Here is a 13,470-nt window from a genome sequence, read left to right as displayed (position 1 = left end):
TATCTGAACTCCCTGTATCACTACTCTGGGTTCTGGGGCTGCCATTAAGTAAAACGGGGGTTACCTGAACACAAGCATTGATCCCGGAGCTGCTAATCCGCTTAGCCAAGTGAGTAATGGGTGAGTAGCATATTTGGTGTGGATCCAAGGGCAAAGGGATGATTACTGTCCTGGGCAAGATGGAGCAACACCATGAGATTTGATCCCACTACTCAAGACAGGGTGCAATTTAAAGCCTATGCACTGTTTGTTTTTGGAATTTTCCATTTAATATTTTCAAACAGCAGTTGACTATGGTTACTAGAAGAATGACAAAAGAAACCAGGTAAGGGGCACCTTCTCTACATACATGCAGTACATAACAGGTAAGGGGCACCTTCTCTACATACATGCAGTACATAACAGGTAAGGGGCACCTTCTCTACATACATGCAGTACATAACAGGTAAGGGGCACCTTCTCTACATACATGCAGTACATAACAGGTAAGGGGCACCTTCTCTACATACATGCAGTACATAACAGGTAAGGGGCACCTTCTCTACATACATGCAGTACATAACAGGTAAGGGGTACCTTCTCTACATACATGCAGTACATAACAGGCCTAGACACAAGAGCTTCCCACACAACTGACATTCCCAGCTATGACCCTTTTGGACAGACTTAGGTGGGGAGGAGAGGAAGAGCAGACATTTCTTGTTTGCATTATAAAGCCACACTCCTCTTGGTGTTCTAATAATACAGCATATGCTTTGAGCAATAAAGACAATAAAGAAGCTACAGATATCATATTCTCTAACTGGAAGATGCCCCATGGGTTCCCAACCAAATGTGCTGTCTGAGACATCAAAACCCAAAGAGAAAGTCAGGGGTCTACTGGAATCTGGGTCATGAGTGGCTGGCCTTGGCAATGGGGCCACATGTGCTGTCACCTGATAGCCAGCCATGTGAACCTGACTCACTTTCTGGCCAGTTGACCCAAGGTGCGACTCTGGTGGCATCACAAGGCTGTCTGTCCTGAGGACAAAATGGTGCAATAAATGAGATAATGGTAGAAACCCAGAAGATTCAGGCTCTGTGGGCTTTCATAAAGAGTCTGATAACTACCATACAAATAGTAAAATAACTTGGTTTGGTCATGTCTTTGCCATAGAGTGTTCTATCTATCACAGCTTCTTTTGTTACTTCTGTAGCTGGGGAAAATGTGCGCAAGTTATTAAAAAATCAGTAATAAGTAGGCTCATCTGTAAAGGGGGTCCTAGCCCTTTCCCCCAAGCCGTCACTCAAAGGGACTTTTGTAATGTGAACTGTAATGTATGTGTATCATTAGAGATTCCGAGACACTGTCACACGTCTAATTAGGGATTTCCTGTGCAGCCTCGAGCAGAGAATAAAGGGCCATGTTGTGGTTTAAATATCTGTCTCTCCCTTCCCCCGCCCTCCCCCGTCTCAGCACACACATAAGGTCTTTTAACTTTAAGAAAGAGATAATTTAAGATGTCATCCTGCCAAGATTCAAGCCAATTCTTAGTATATGAGCAGACACTTCGCTTGAGATGATCAGGGTCCTTTCTACCACAGACAGTTGTGGCAATCACATGACGTCTTGTCTGGCAGATGGTGCCTAGCCCCCACCCTTGGCCTTATCCCTCCCAACCCATACTGCCTCGCTGGCCCTCACCACTTCCTCTGGCCCCATTCAGAGATGGAACAGGTTGGCAGTTTTCTACACCAGTGAGTCAGTTTTTAATTTTAATGCATAAGGTTGAACCATCCCACCACAATGATCCTACATCAAAACCACCACCTCAAAGTGGCTGGTGTCAAAGAGGCTTTCTCAAAGCACCACTGAAGAATGTCATGCGCCCAGAAAATGAGCCGTGATTTCAAAGCCACAAACACCTTCTGCTGTAAGCAGCTACACACAGCTCCTTTCTGTGTGGAATTTCCTGACCTTCAAGCCATGACTTCTACAATCCTATGTGCGCTCAGGAGAAAGGTCAAAGGAGCAAAATTATTCTTACTATCAAAATTTGAAAAGCTATATATATATTTTTAATTTTGGACCAGCAAGATGGCTCAGTGGCTAAAGGCACTTGTCATCAGACCTGACAACTTGAGTTCAATCCCTGACACCCACATGGTAGAAGGAGAGAATCAACTCCTATAAATGTCCTCAGATCTCTACACGAGCTGTGGAACATGCACAGCCCACCCCAAACAAACAAACGTGATACAAAGTTTAAAAAGCTTTGTTTGTATGATGTATCCAAACAAACAAATGTGATACAAGTTTAAAAAGCTTTGTATGTATGTATGTATGTATGTATGTATGTATGTATGTATGTATGTAGTATCCAAACAAGCAAGCGTGATACAAGTTTAAAAAGCTTTGTCTGTATGTATGTATGACATATGTGTTTGTGTACCCGTGTCTGGAGGTCAGAGGACAACCTTGGGTATTGGCTTTTACTGGCTACCTTGCTTGAGACAAAGTTGCTCTCTCTTGAGGCAGCCTCACTATGTAGTTTGGTTGGCCTGGAACTTGCTACATCGGCCAGGCTGTGCTGCAATTTGCAGAGATCCACTTGCCTCTGCTTCCCCAAAGCTGTGTACTGCCATACCTATCTCCCCCACCCCCTTTCCTTCCTTTTTGTGTCCTCAGCACTGTGCACTCCAGGACAGCTGGCCAGCCAGTTTCCAGGGAGTCTCCTGCCTCTGCCTCCCATCTTGCTTTAAGATTCCTAGAACCACAGAAGCAATGCTATCTATGCCCAGCTTCCCATGGCTTCTGGGGATGTGAACTCAGGTCCTCAGGCTATCTAGCAAGTGCTTTGCCCACTGATCAGCTCTATACAGAGATTTTACAAAAGTTGCAAGAGGCTTCATTCCAAGGCTACGTGTCCAGTGAGCTGAGGTCCCTGGAGCCAAGCCCACAGCCTGTCTGTCCCCAGTGACGCCACCACAGCATTCCGCAAGCACTGATTCAGCTCAGTCTCCTGCTCCACCACTTTGGGAGAGGCCTCCTAGGATATCACGTAGGACTCGTACCTGCCCTGCAGGGGTCTGATGGAAGCCTGACAACTTCCTAGCAACCCTGAGTCCCCAGCAGCACGCAAAAGGAGCTTGCTGTGCCCATCTGGTGGGGTTCCAGTCTTTCACAGTGAAGAGGAAACAGAGGAGACCCCTGTGGCTTCACTCACTGGCTTTTAGTCATTTGTTGCTCCCCCTAATCTCAAGGGCAGGAGCCACAGTCTTCTTTAGGTTGCTTTAAGACCTTGGAGGTTGACTTTGACCTCTGATCAGCTGGAATCGCCGCCACCTGTCCACTCAGGTCTGCATACCTGCCCCATGGATGACCTCTTGACACTGGAAGATGAAAAGCTTTACCCTCCAAACTCATTGGAGCAGCCATTTTCTGAATATGTATCATATGTATAACTGCATGTGTAGACCATCAAATCCTTCACTTCTCTCTGCCTCCAGCCATCTCTCCCCATGCCTGAATCTTTATCCCATTAACACCCCTAAGCTCTGTCCTTAAGCGTGGCAGATTTACCTTTTTTTTTTCTTTTTTGAGTCAGGGTCTCATGTAATCCAGGCTGACTCTTTTGCAGCATAGGATGACCCTGAACTCCTGACCCTCCTTGTCTCTACCTCCCAAGTACTGGGCTTACAAGTATATCCTACCTTGCCCTGCTTGAGGAGGTAGTTGGTTAAAGGTCTGGGTCTCCCTCAATTTAGCTGCCTGGTGAATAAACTCTATTTTGCAAAGATTTTTTGCTTCAGTGATTGGCACACTCCAGCGGGGTCGGGTGTGGGAAGGAAGACTATCCATGTACATCTTAACAAAGACTGACAGCAGTCAGGAGGGAGGGCCCCCTAAATCAGAGACTGCAGGCTGCTCCCTGCCTGGGGCCCACTTCCACACCTAGGTATTCCTGCAGCATAGGCAGGCTCCCCTGCTGAACTCCTGTCTACAGGGAAATTTTCTATAGGAAATTTTTGTGAAATTACAACCCCAGAGGCCAGTCCCTATGCCAGAAATGGACTGGCTTCAAGCCCAAAGCATTTTGCTGATGTCCTAACCTAGTCTAGGTACAATTTGTGAAAAAGGCAAAGGGCTGACCCTAAAATCATCCCTGGGCAACTAAAAATGGCGTGACTCTTTTGGGAATCCTGAAGGCAGGGTCCCAAGGATGTCAGTATGTTATCCCTCAACAAACCCTGCATATGGTCAAAGCTACACCCACTATGCCTGGGTTGAGGCTAACCTGTGTACTCAGAAGCACAAAAAGCCACGTCTGGACAGCAAACAAGTAAGGCTACTTATCTGAGCCTGCCTTCCTCCTATAACCTCCTCCAGGCTCGCCTGCCACAACAAAAGACCCCCTTTCCGTCTTCCAAGATCAGCTGCTTTCTGTGGTGTCCTGGTGAGAGCACAACAAACACAATCACCCACCACCAACCAACTGCTCAACCAAACTCACCCAACCACCAACAACCAACTGCTCAACTAAACTCACCCATCATCAACAACCAACTGCTCAACTAAACTCACCCACCACCACCAACCAACTGCTCAACCAAACTCACCCACCAACAACAACCAACTGCTCAACTAAACTCACCCACCACCAACAACCAACTGCTCAACCAAACTCACCCACCAACAACAACCAACTGCTCAACCAAACTCACCCACCACCACCAACTGCTCAATCAACACCCCCAACCCCTGCAGTCCTGACCCCACTTTCCTCTTAGGCTACTGCCAGCCATTCCGGTTGGTCTCTCCACCTGCTCTCCAGGCACGCTTGTTCCCAGCAGCCCAGCAGAGCTGCTCTTGACAAGGTCACAGTTCCTGCTGTGGTACTACATGCATGCTGTAGCATCTTCTGACCTTCCTGCTCTGTCCATGAACTGCCCAGTGGTCCACAGGTGCTGGCTCCAGCACGCTCAGTGTCCCTGTCTGCTTTGTCCTTATGGCCTCAGCCCTTGGGCACCCGCTCTTCTCCCTACACCACCTCATCTTGTTGCAGGGCTTATGTTTGTTTTGAGCAGGCTCTTGTTTTGTAGCCCTGGCAGTATTATGTAGTCTAGTCTGGTCTGGAACTTTTGGTGACTTTCCGGCCTCTGCCTTCCGCTGAGTACTGGGATAATAGGCATGTGATGTTACATCTGGCTTTTTTTAGGCTTTTAAATATCATCTACACATGGTGACTCCCAACCTTACCTCTTCCAGCCACCTACCTGAGCTCGACCCTAGGGCTCCCCAGGTAAACGCTCCTTCTAAGCCAGACTCTGCTCACTGGATCTTTCTCCATGTGGTTAAACATACCTCCATGCTGGGTGTGATGGTGCCTGCCTTGTCTTAGTTAGGATTTCAACTGCCGTGAAGAGACACCGTGTCCACGGCAGCTCTTATACAGGAAATCATTTAATTGGGGCTGGCTTCCAGTTTCAGAGGTTCAGGCCATTACCGTTATAGCAAGGAGTGTGGTGGCACAAAGGCAGGCAGGCAGTTACGGTGCTAGAGGGGTAGCCGAAAGCTTTACATCCTGATCCTCAGGCAACAGGCAGAGAGAGTGACTGGGCCTGCCATGGGCTTTTGAAACCTCAAAGCCCTCTCCCAGGGACACACCTCCTCCAAGACTACATACACCTCCTGATCCTACTCCAACATCCCACCAACTAAGGACTAAACGTTCAAATATATGAGCCTGGGGGGGGGGGGGCGGGTCAGCCTCAATCACACCACCACGTCTGTAATCCCTGAAATTGGAAGGTAGAGGTAGGTGGGTGAAATCTGAGGTCAGCTGGGAGACCTATTTCAAAAAATAAAAACAAAGATTGGCCCAGTCTTCCAGCTGCTCAAGCCAAAGCCTCTGGTGTCCCCGGCTTTGATTTTCTTCCTCCCATACCCTCTGGTCAACTAATTAGCAAACTGTCACTTTCCCCCGAAACAGCCAGAACTTGCCTGCCTTGCCCAGCTCCCGTTAGCTCTGGCCAGCATCATCTTTCCCAGATTAACTGCCAGGACCACATGTGACACTGTGGTACAAATGTCATGTGTGTCTTCCACGGTTTCTGGATTGTGACTCCCTCCTTCAGGTGAACTGAGGGAAACTAAAACTCCCCTTCTCAAAGGGGTCCCCCAAAGTCAGAGAGACTCCCCGAGTCTGTAGAATCTTCCTCCGATCCACCTTACTTGACAGTTAGAAGACACCCCACACTGTAGCGGAGTCCTTCCTCAGGCCCTGGAGGAGGGGCCGCTGCAGGGAGAGGCTAAGCCCCTGAGCAGGTGGGCAAGTGGGGCGTTTCCCATGCAGCCCATCAGCAGCTATGCCTGTGCAAGGAGAGCTCCAGAAAACCCCAAAGGATGGGTTTTACAGTGTTTCCTGGGCAGTGGCATGCCAGAGAGAAGAGGGCAGCTCTGTGCTCTTCTCTAAAGTCACCTGTGTGTTTCTGTTCCTAGCATCTTTTATGACAAGCAATCTAGGTGCTTCTGAGTCCTGTGAGCCACCCCAGCAAATTCACTGACCCGAAGGAACAGGCTCTCTGTCTGAATGCCAGTCTCTACTGAGTCAGAAGGAAGGACAAGCGAAACAATCTGAGCTTGTGACCGGCATCTGGAACGGGGTCGGGACAGTCAAAGGGGTGGATCTGATGGTCTCCAGGTAGACAGCATATAAAGCACAGAGGACACTGCCTGGTGTCTGCTACTAAAACACTTGAGCCCTGGGAGAGAGAAATCCCCATCTTCTGTACTCAGAAGTCTTATGTGTTGTAGGGTGAGTACAAGAAAAGAAGCCATTTTAGTTTTTATCAACACCTGCTTTCTGCCCATGGCTCCCTTCTGTCCCTGTTCCACCAGTCTGTCCTCAGTACAGGATGCCATTCAGATCGTGTGTCAAATCAGTGGTGGCCAGCTCACTTGGAACAAAAAATTCCAAGACCCAGCACCTACCTTTAGTTCCCCAACCTGTGTCCTTGCACGCACCTCACTGATGCCCAACACACCAAGTGTGTTTGCACCAAAGCCCCCAAGTCTGGCTCTCACTGCCTTCAGATTGCTGAACAGCCACCTTCTGAAAGGCCTTTCCTCACCCCTCATCCAGCGACACCCTCCCGGCCTTCCCTGCATCTCCGTCCCGTATTGTCCTCTACTGTCAGCCTTTCATATAGCTTGTCTTGTTTATTGTGTCTCACTGGGCTGACAGCCAGCAACATGAGGGCACAGGGCTTGGTACAAGTTGACAATAAACACTGATGAGATGAATGAGTGAATGAACAAGCAGGCAAAGCTATAGATGCCTGGTGTCGTACAGACTGAATGCTTGTGTCTCTCCAAATTGCCTAGTTAATCCTAATCCCCAATGTGGCAGTGCTCTCATCTTTAGCTGGAACATTCATGAAGGAGATTATTGCCATTGATGAGAGAACCCAGGCTGGGAGCATAGCTTAGTGGAAGAATGTCTGCCTGGTACACACAAAGTCCTAGGTCCAACCTCGAAGCACCAAAAAAAAAAAAAAAAAAAAAAAAGAAAAGAAAAAAAGAAAAAATCCAAACACACTCAAAACAACTCAGAGAACTGAGAGAGGTCTCTAGCCCTCTTTCTTCCATCTGAGGACACAAGAGCTCTCCCCAGAACCTGGCAGGCTGGCACCTTCACCTCTAACTCCCAGGCTCCGGAATCCACTGTGAAAAGCAGATTTCTAAGAGCTGGGTGTGGTAGTAAAATGCCTTTAATCCCACCACTCAGGTGGCAGAGGCATGCAGATCTCTGAGTTCAAGCAGGCCTGGTCTACAGAGAGAGTTCCAGATTTTCCAGGGCTACACAAACTCATGAAAAGCAAAACAAAAAAGAAAAGCAGATTTCTGCTATTTATATGTGCCTAGTTCATGGAACTCTCACAGCTTAACTAAAGGGCTGAGATACATGGTATATTATCACTGTTTTATTGCTGTGAACAGACACCATGACCAAGGCAACTCTTAGGAAAGAAAGCATTTAATTAGGGGCTTCAGAGGTTTAGTCCATTATCATCATGGTGGCATGTAGGCAGGTGCTGGAGCAGTGGCTGAGAGCTACATCCTGATCCACAGGCAGAGAGAAAGAGCCTGGACCTGCTATGGGCTTTTGAAACCTCAAAGTCTACCCTAAGTAGCACAATTCGTCTAACAAGGCCATACCTCCATATCCTTCTAATCCTATCAAATAGTTCCAATCCCTGGTGACTAAGCTTTCAGCTATATAAGCCTATGGAAGTCATCTTAGTCAAACTACTACATTCCACTTCTTGGCCCCTACAGATTTTATAGCCATATCATAATGCAAAAATGCATTCACTCCAACTTTAAAAGTCCCCAAAGTCTATCACAGTCTCAAACCTGTTTAAAAAGTTCCAAGTTCAAAGTCTCTTCTAAGATTCATAATAATTTCTTAATTGTGACCTTCTATAATATCAAAATAAAAAAGCAGATCATATACTTCTAACATACAATGGTACAGAATATACATTACCATTCAGAAGGGTGGTACAGGGGTAGGGGGAGGGGAAAGGAGCTGTGATGTCTATTCTTGGTTGTCAACTTGACTATGTCTGGAGTGAACTACAAATCCAGAAATGGAGGGCACACCTGTGAGATATTTTCAGCTTGGTTTGAAGTGGGTGGATCCACTTCTAATCCAAATCTTTGAGGTAGGAAGATACACACCTGTGATCTGGATATTAAGGCTGGAAGACACAGGCCTTTAATTCAGATCTTGAGGTGAGAAGACTCACCTTTAATATGGGCTATACCTTTAGCTGGAAATCTATACAAGGACATGGAGGAAAGACACTTTTGCTCTTTGCCTGCTTGCCCTCACCTTGCTAGCACATCTATTCCTTCACTGACACTGGAGCCTACTTCTTCAGGATTCCAGTATATACAGAAGATCAGCTGAGACACCCAGCCTCATGGGACTCAGCAGCTACTAGATTCTTGGATTTTCTGTTCACAGCTATCCACTGCTGGATTAGCTGGACTATAGTCTGTAAGTCATTCCAGTAAATCCACTTTATATAGAGAGAGAATCATCCCATAAGTTCTGTGACTATAGAGAACCACAACCAATACAGATTTTGGTACCAGAAGTGGTTCTAGAGAAACAGAAGTATAAGGATGAATCTTAAACTTTTTAAGTATCTGAGATAGGCTTTTCAATTCACCAGCACCTGTAGCTACTGAAGCTTCTCCAGTCACTCCCTCTCCTGAGAGCTCAGAGAGTACTGAAAGCCAATAGTGTGAACTATATTACAAACATAAAGAGATAAATGCATTTGATTATCCCGAGTCACCCACTGTGAGTGGCAATGGATTTGGTGACTCTGTATATGAAACTTTTGACAGTTTTGGGGAAAATGATGTCTCTGGCTGGATAAGTTGATAAAGGATAGGAATGAGCTCTGTGATAAAAATTAACCAACGTCAGAATACAGTGAAAGACAATAAAGAACTTAGTGATAAAATTGATGGGGAGGGGGGGAGCTCTAGATATGCATAAACAGTTTAAAGGTTTCTAAGTGTGCCCTGGAAGAGAACCTTATCTTAAGTATCCACAGAGCCCAAGTTACACAAAATCAAACCAAAAGCCCTCATTATATGGTTTGTTGAATTATATCAAAAATTCAAGGCTGAAGGGATGGCTCAGAGGTTAAGAGCACTGACTGTTCTTCCAGGGGTCCTGAGTTCAATTCCCAGCAACCACATGGTGGCTCACAACCATCTATAATGAGATCTGGTAGCCTCCTCTGGCCTGTAGACATGCGGCAGAACATTGTATGCATAATAAATAAATCAATCTTTAAAAAAAAAAAAGAAAAAAATTCAAGTACCAGCCTCAGAGGATGTCAGTGGTTAATGTAAGAGCATTAATTGGTAAAGAACTGGATCCTGGGCTAGAGAGATGGCTCAAAGGTTAAGAACACTGGCTGTTCTTCCAGAGGTCCTGAGTTCAATTCCCAGCAACCACATGGTGGCTCACAACCATCTGCAATGAGATCTGGTGCCCTCTTCTGGCCTGCAGGCCGAACACTCCCTGTATAAATAATAAATAAATCTTAAAAAAAAAAAAAAGGGTGACATCACGCAGTGGGAATTCTATCAATTCATAAGCTATGTTGCTTAATAAAGGCATTTTTTAAAAAAAAAAAGGTCTGGAGAGATGGCTCAGAGGTTAAGAGCACTGGCTGCTCTTCCCAAGGTCCTGAGTTCAGTTCCCAGCAACCACATGGTAGCTCACAACTATCTGTAATGAGATCTAATGCCCTCTTCTGGCCTTCAGGAATACATGCAGGCAGAACACTGTATATATGATAAATCAATAAATCTTAAAAAAAATAAAATAAAAAAGAACTGGATCCTATAACTTGGGATGGGGATGTATGGGAGGACCCTAGTGAAGCTGAGAACTTCCAACCTTCATGTTCTCAAGAGTTTATCTCACCCAAGGAAGTAGTACCTCAACCCTGCCCCTTGAAATATTGCCTTTTTCCTCCTTCACAGGCGGCTAAACCAGGGACGGCTTTCTCTGAAGGAAATGCCAGGAAGACAATACTGATGACGCTTAAGGCCTGCCAAGAGTTGCCTCTAGACCTATAACCAGACCTAAGGCAAAGCAGGCTCCTGAAGAGGAAGCAGAAAGTGCAGTCAATGAGGAGGTGCACTAAATTATTAAAGAGCTCAATGAGTTTGCTAATTCATTCAAGCATAAGTCTGGGGAATATTTGGGGGAATGGGTTTTAAGGGTGTGGGATAATAGTGGAAGGGACATAAAACAAGATCAGGCTGAGTTTACTGATATAGGCCCTGTGAGTGGAGAGTCTAGGTTTTAAATGGTTTCAAAACCTTAAATGCTTGGCTAAAGTGTTTGCCAAAAGATGGCCTTCTGAAAAAGACTTGGAGATGCCTGATCTCCCTCAGCTTAGTGTTGAGGAAGGGATTTTAAGGCTCAGGGAAACTGCAATGCTGGAGGGGGTACACTGGGTAAAACCTAATCCTCCATGACAGGGACGCCCAGAAGACAGGCCCTTCACAGGTCCTAAAGACACAAAATGGTGAGAGGGGACCCAGCACATTGTAGAGTTCTGTTGTCGCCCTTTTCCTTGTGCCAGACCTTAGGGTTGGAGGTGCTGCCGCTCAACTGGATGAATTAAATGCAGTGCTTTTAATTGAGACCTGAGGTAGCAGGGACCAGATGGCCAAAGGCAAGGTGATCATAGTTATTGTAATGGGCAGCATAGGCAAACCAATGTTCATAATGGCCTAACGTAATCATCAGCACAGGCAAGGTGAATTTCACTATGGCATGACTGGTAGTGGCTAATCAATCATGGTGTTTCCAGGCATGAAATAGGTAAGAAGCTTACTGAATTTTTGTTCCATCTGTATAAGCAGAAAAATCTCAAACAAATGAAAGAAAGGCTCCATTGGATGGTGGCAAAAGGGGATCTTGGCCAATGAATCAACTTCCAGACTTAAGCCGGACCCAGAACCCCTTGGAGGGCCAGGTTCCCCTGAAGAAGGACCTTGATAAGACACCAGAAGTTTCACTGTTAGCCTTTCTCCAGTCCTTCCCAGAGGGACCTATGGCCTTCTACAAGGGTAACTGTAAACTGGGGAAAGGAATTGATCATACTTTCTGGGGTCTGTTGGATACTGGTTCTGAATTGATGCTGATTCTGGAAGATCCCAAGAAACACTGTGGCCCTCCAGTTAAAGTAGGGGCTTGTGGAAGCCAGGTGATTAATGGAGTCTTGGCTAAAGTCTGACTCACAGTAGGTCCAGTGGGTCCCCAAACTCATCCTGTGGTTATTTTCCCAGTCCCAGAATATATAATTGGGATAGATATACTTAGAAGTTGGCAGAATTTTCACATTGGTTCCCTGACTTGTGGAGTGAGGGATATTATGGTTGGAAAGGCTAAATGGAGGCCTTTAAGGTTGCCTTTGCCAAAGAAAATAGTGAATCAAAAACATTATCACATCCCTGGAGGAACTGCAAATATTAGTGGCACCATCAAGGACTTGAAAGATGCAGGGGTGGTGGTTCCCACCACATCTCCCTTTAACTCTCCCATCTGGCCAGTGCAGAGGACAGACGGATCAAGGAGGATGACAGTTGGCTGCTGAAAACTCAATCAGGGAGTAAGTCCAATTGCAGCTGCTGTACCAGATGTGGTGTCCTTACTTGAGCAGAGTAAACACATCTCCTGGTACATGGTATGCAACTATTGATCTAGAAAATGCCTTTTTCTGCCGGGTGGTGGTGGCACAAACCTTTAATCCCAGCACTCGGGAGGCAGAGGCAGGCAGATCTCTGTGAGTTCGAGGCCAGTTTGGGCTATGGAGTGAGTTCCAGGAAAGGCACAAAACTACACAAAGAAACCCTGTCTTGAAAAACCTAAAAAAAAAAAAAGAAAAGAAAATGCTTTTTCTTGAACCTGTCCATAAAGACCACCAGAAGCAATCTGTCTCAGTTGGCAAGGCCAGCAGTATACCTTTACAGTTTATATTAACTCTCCTGCTCTGTGTCACAACTTAGTAAGAAGGGATCTTGATCATCTGTCTCTTCCAACAAATATCACATTGGTACACTATATTGATGATATCATGCTGATTGGACCAAGTGAGCAGGAGGTAGCAACCACTCTGAACTCTTTGGTAACACATATGCATATCAGAGGATGGGAGGTAAATGAAGGGCCTTCTTCCTCAGTGAAGTTCAAGGAGTCCAGTGTTGTAGAGCGTGCAGAGATGCTCCTCCCAAGGTGAAGGATAAATGATTTTACTTGGTTCCTCCAACCACCAAGAAGGAAGCCCATGCAGTGAGTCTGTCTGGGTTCTGGAGACAGCACATTCCTCACTTGAGTGTGGTATTCCCAACCCAAACACCAAGTGACTCGGAAAGCTGCTGGCTTTGAGTGGGGCCTGGAGCAGGAGCAGGCTCTTCACCAGGTCCAGGCTGCTGTGCAGGCTGCTCTAAGGCATGGACCACAGGATCCAGCAGAGCTGATGGTACTGGAGGTGTCAGTGGCAGATAGGGATGCTGCTTGGAGCCTTTGGCAGGCCCTATAGGTGAGTCACAGAAAAGACCATTGGGATTGTGGAGCAAGTTTCTACTCCAGTTACAAGGCCATCTGATGCCAAGCATGCACCTAGAGCCTCATGGGATGTGCCTTAAGATTGGTTGACTGAGGAAGAGAAGACAAGGCCCTGGTTTACTGAAGGTTCTTCATGTTATGCAGGCACCACCCAGAAGTGGACAGCAGCTGCAGCTACTTTACAAGTCCTTTCTGGGACAACCCCGAAAGACTTAGACAAAGGGATATTTTCACAGTGGGCAGAACTTTGGGCAGTATACATGGTATTTTGTTTCGAAGGAGAAATGGCCAGATGTGCAAATGTTCACTGGTGCAT

General features: G+C 46.4%; 1 protein-coding gene across 5 annotated transcripts in view; it reads right to left on the bottom strand.

Moving 5' to 3' along the window:
• The window catches only part of Fam178b (family with sequence similarity 178 member B), a 135,030-nt gene that overhangs the window by 91,389 nt on the left and 30,171 nt on the right, over positions 1-13,470 (bottom strand). The gene's annotated exons all lie outside the window — the stretch shown is intronic.

Source organism: Peromyscus maniculatus, chromosome 21 (assembly GCF_049852395.1).
Source record: "Peromyscus maniculatus bairdii isolate BWxNUB_F1_BW_parent chromosome 21, HU_Pman_BW_mat_3.1, whole genome shotgun sequence".
In the NCBI taxonomy this organism is placed as follows: Eukaryota; Metazoa; Chordata; class Mammalia; order Rodentia; family Cricetidae; genus Peromyscus; species Peromyscus maniculatus.
Note: the sequence above shows the minus strand (reverse complement) of the source record. Positions and strands in the feature narration are given on the sequence as shown.